Source organism: Galeopterus variegatus, unplaced genomic scaffold (assembly GCF_000696425.1).
Source record: "Galeopterus variegatus unplaced genomic scaffold, G_variegatus-3.0.2 Scaffold29195, whole genome shotgun sequence".
NCBI lineage: Eukaryota > Metazoa > Chordata > Mammalia > Dermoptera > Cynocephalidae > Galeopterus > Galeopterus variegatus.
Window position 1 is genome coordinate 924 of NW_007755306.1, and position 5,078 is coordinate 6,001.

The 5,078-nt window shown below is 52.0% G+C and overlaps 1 long non-coding RNA gene across 1 annotated transcript; it reads right to left on the reverse strand.

Moving 5' to 3' along the window:
- Window positions 1-208: 208 nt before the first annotated feature.
- LOC103583843 lies at window positions 209-4,764 on the reverse strand. Its single transcript, XR_549903.1, has 2 exons — window positions 1,182-4,764; window positions 209-766 (listed from the first exon to the last, which is right to left on the reverse strand). It is a non-coding gene; the product is annotated as an uncharacterized LOC103583843 (long non-coding RNA).
- Between the last annotated feature and the right edge of the window lie 314 nt (window positions 4,765-5,078).

Consider the following 5,078-nt stretch of genomic DNA (forward strand, 5'->3'; position numbering starts at 1 on the left):
GGGACCCAGCACTAGCCACTGACCTTCCTGAGCACCCAACCAAGGGGAGGTGCAGGGTGCCCCCCAGGCTCATGGTGACACTGCCCAAATGACTTTCCTCCAGTTCACTGCACATCCCCTCCGAAGTTCAACCTAACATACACTTATTGTCTCTGGGCACAATGTTGAAATTTTACACTGGTTTCCTGATGTGACGCACCTTCAAATGTTTGTTCCAAAAAAATATTTTATTTATTAAACAATATATCCATAATCTATAACATGATCCAAAAATACAGATATACATCTTTACATTATTTAATAAAAAGATTTACAATATCATCTTTCCTTTACAAAGGGAACATAGATAATAATTCCTTGAAAATAAAATGTAACATTCATGTTAAAGCTGCATCATCTTTTTGGATGAAATGTGGTAAAGGTGAACACCACAAAATACATACCTAGGAAGAAAGAAACTTCACAGAACTCTCCCCTGAATGACATTTTTCTCAGACTCCCCTTTTTACAAGTCCTCTCAGCACACATAATGAGACCAATCACTGTTCACTAAAAACTTGAGGAAACAAACCTTCAATGCCCATAATAAATGTCCCTCGTTGTGTCATTTTAAACCACGAAGACCTCATCTGCAGATCCTGTGGCAGGGCCCACCGTGGCTCTGTGGTCCTCTGGGGAAGCTGCTCTTCGGGCGGCACTACTGCTCAGAGCAGTCCCTGCCAAGGGCTCCCAGGGACAGGTCAGCAGGCAAGTGCAGCACGGCCATCTGGGACGGGAGCGACACGGAGCTGGCTGCTGGCCCCGTCCGTCCCAGCAAACCCTCCCGCCGATACTGCACCAGGTGGGCTGGGAGAGACCGGCCTCCATGGCCCTGACCAACACTGGGCTCACGTCCACCTGGGCCAGGGCATGGTCGGCGTGGGGTGTGTCCTGGGCCACAGCACCACTAGCACATTCACAGGCTGAGGGGCTCAGTTTAACAAACTTTTTAAGGTAGCATGCCTTATCCTATAGGAAAACTAGAGGGTCTCCTCAAATTGCTGACTGATAATGGAGCACTGAGACCAAGGAAAACGATTCTGCTTCTCCTCTGAGCAAAACGCTCCTTCCTTTACAGGCAAATCCCACAGCTGTGGAGAACCCACCCCCTTGGCTCAGATAAAGCTGCCGGAGTGACCCACCAGGTCCAGCAGAGAACTCCCTCAATCCAAGAGACGGAGTTGGTTCCTCGGCCACCTCCAGGGTCAGGTCCAGTGCCAGGCAGGTGTGGGGGTGGGGGTTGGTCCAGGACTAAGCCCCTGAGCGAGGGCAGCCAGGCCTTCTGGAGTGATGCTCAGACAGTGCAAGCAGCCTGGCTCCTGTGTCCCTGCAGGGCCAAAGCCAAGCCAGGTGACAAGGCATTCTTTTCCAACTGAAGGGCCATTCCTGAGAGTCTTTCCCACTCACAGACAGTATTGACCATCAGGAAAGGCATTCAGTTAGGATCCAAACAACGGCCCAAGAAATTTTCTTTTTATTTTGTTCTGCAGCTGGCCAGTACGGGGGTCCCTCGAGCTTGGTGTTATAAGCACCACACTCACCCAAGTGAGCTAACCAGCCAGCCCCAGAAATTTTCCTATTCTCATGTTTTCTGGGGTTTTTCCAAAGCTATATGTATATTATTTTGGTGATATTATTGTAACTGGCAAAAATAAACACTAAAAACAGATAAGTATAGAAAAAAAATTTTTTTAAATTAAAAACAAGACATGGGCTGACATACAGTGACAGATGAGAAGACAGCATCACGTGTTAAACAGAAGCTTCATGAACAGAAGACAGCTGTCCCTGTGGACTCGGCAAGACCTCAGGAAGCCAGACATCGATCGAAACCAAAGCAGCCATCAAAAACCTTACGTCAACACACACCATCTCCCGGTGGTAACAGTGGGTGTGAACTGCTCAGCATTAAATTAGCTTCTAAAGAGTCATCAGGCATTGCCTTATTAAAAACTCCCTACACTTACCTATTCCTCTCCACAAAAAATGGTAAAAGAGTCTTTCATTTTTAAACACATGCGTTAACAAAAAGCTAAGTTACTAAATAAAAACACATCTCTAGTCTCACAGCCACAGCTGAGACTGAGGGTGTGAAGCAGAGAACCAGCCGGCTCTTGCTGATGCCAGCCCGACCCTCTTCTTTCTGGGCCACAGCATGGCATCCATTCTCAGAAAGCTCCCTCAGACCTGGGGGGCCGACAGGGAGGGACCGCAGCAGCCGCCGTGCCCTCTCACCTGCCCAGCACCTGACACCTGGGAGCGTCAGCACCCACCAACTCACCCACACCCACAGCCAGGTGACGGCAAGCGCCCTGGCTCGCTCCTGGAAAGGACTGGCAGTCAGAAGGCCCTGCGGGGACAAAGAACTGCTGACAGTCATAGATCTGGAGACCACCCTGACCGCCACCATCCCTTGACGTTCTTGTTTACTGAATGCTAACTTATGTGCAGGGTGGCACTGTCTAGGATACAGAGCTCCACAAGTTCCTTTCTGCTTTATCTCCTCTCCTCAGTGAAACATTAAAAACTAGGAGGAAAGTATACTATTAACGGGGCCATCAGAAGGAAACAAGTCTATCACTCCAGATGACCCTCCTCATAAAGAAAAGGAGGCTCTTCTTAAATTGGGAATTTCACATTTCACTTCTATCTCACGGGTTTCTTTTCCTGGTGTGAGGACGGGAACAGGTTCCCCTGAGTTCTTCGGGAATCCTCTAACTCCTCCGAACGCATGCCAGAGGTTTCGGAGAGTCTGAAGATGCTCTCTGAGGTCACACAGTAGGTACCATCACAAATGTGTCTCGACAGACCAAAAGGATGCATTTTTCCCCAACTACTACCAAAAAGACGGTTCAAAATCGGTTTGGTGAACGCCGATTAAACGCGAAGGACGCTCTAGTTTCGCAGCTTCACTGTGGAGCTGCTACTGCACACACGAGCTCACAATCACATCACACAACCATAGTCCCCTTGGACATAAGCTGCCGGTCGAGTGACATGCAGCATAAACAGAGTTTTAAAATCAGCTTAGTCGACTTCATAGACACACAGACCCCACGGTCTTCATGCTACTACAGTAACTCCATCTTCACAGTAAAAACATCAGGAACTCCCAGAGAGCCGCGGCCTCGGCCCGGATGCTCGGTGCTGGCCACGGGACCGACAGCCCGCTGGCTCCTGGCTCGCAAAGAGCCGTTTGGCCGAGGAGGCAAACCCGGCCAAGGGAGGGCCGCAAGTCCAAACTAAAAGGGCAGTGCACAGGGAGGCAGGGCCACTTCCTCCCGGGAGGAGCCCACAGCCCTTCCCAGGCACGTCACAGGTGTCCTCGCTGAGAGTCCACGGTCGCCGGAATCAGAGTCAGAGCGGAGTGTGGACAGCCACCGGGTGAGCGCTGCCCTGGGCCCTCCGCACACGCGGCTCACTGAGTGACGCATGTGCTTACGGTGGCACTGGGGACATGGGGAGCCCCGTGTTGCACAAAAGAGTCCCAGTAAACTACAGATGACCATGAGAGGTCGACCCTCTGACTGCAGAGTGGTGGCAGTGTGCCGGCTTAAAATGTGTCCGCCTAGCAGCCCAAGTTTGCCAACCCCTCTCCGAGTCCCCTTGGGCTCACTCAGCAATTGCCGCGTTCGGGGCAGGGGAGTCTGGATGAAAGTCACAAGAATAAAGTCACTGTGGCAAGCCCCTGCAAGACTGACCCTCTGTGCAAACAGGTTTTGGTGGTTTCTTGTTTTCGGAAACATCCAGAATTACAACTGGCCACTGAGTTATTCAATTGAAACAAGGTGGTCTTAAACTGAAAGAAGACACTGCAGCGTGCTGAAGGATCACGCCTGCTCCTCTGGGGATGCAGCCAGGGACACAGCCTCTCCTACTTCTTCTTCCTCTTCTCCTGAACGCACCGAGGACAGAACCTGTGAGGAGAAAGGCACAGGGACCGGCCCTTTGCGTCACTGCTGCGAGCATGGGAGACACCAGGCCCTGTCCCCGGTGAGACGGCGCCAGAGAGAGCCACATGCATGGTGGGGCCTCGGCCCTCCGGCTGGGGGAAGCCGCTGCATGCGTCACCCTGCATGGGGCGTCTGCTTTGAGGGTGACAGAAACATCAATGGGCAAAATCGTTTTTGTACAAGATGATCAGATGGACCATTCTTCCCTGGTCACTGGTGATAACAGGGTCACTGGTGCCCACAGTCGAGTGCGTCTTTCACAAGCACTCCCTGGGGACTGTGGGCCAAGCACATTCTGGAGCCTCAGACTCGGGGCTGCTCTGAACGCTCCTGGACAGTGGCAGCCACCCATGACTCTATGGGACATTCTAGTAGGTCCCCAGGCGGGGGCAGCTGATGCACGTGTGATGCCTGACATCATCTCCTGCAGGATGTGGGCCTAAGCATGCCCAGGCCCGCCTGTGCTAACAGCCTCCATGCACAGCATGCAAGCCTCAGGATGCAGGCCACGCTGCAAGTCTGTCAGCCAGAAAGGGCCAAGGCTTACTCACCAGGGAACAAGCCACAAAGAGACCTCTGCGTCCCCGCTCCACCCCCACCCATCACGGAACAAGCCACAAAGAGACCTCTGCATCCCTGCGCCACCCTTGCTTCAGCCCACCCCACCCCACCAGCTCTGCGTGTCCTCCGAGACCCCAGTTTACACGCTCTCACAGATGAGCAGTGACAGCTCCCATCACTTCCCATTGCCTACTAGATTTTTCCACCTGCAAGTCTTGCAAACAACTCAAACTCCCAATGTCCAAAATCAAACTCAAATCAGACCTCCCTGCCTGGTGCTCTACCCCAAAGCACACCGCCTGCTCTTTCTCCCGCATCCCTTTCACCAGCTCAGGAACCACCATCCCTTCAGAAACAGAGCCCAAGCATGGTGGCAGCTGTCACAGCACCCCACCTGATAGAGACTGGTTACATGGTGGCAAGAGAATGCTGACAGAAATATGGACAGTAAAGACCCTTCCAAGGAGGCTCAGATAGAAATAAGAGGTTTATTGGAAACTGGGGAAAGGTCAACTTTGCTGTGAA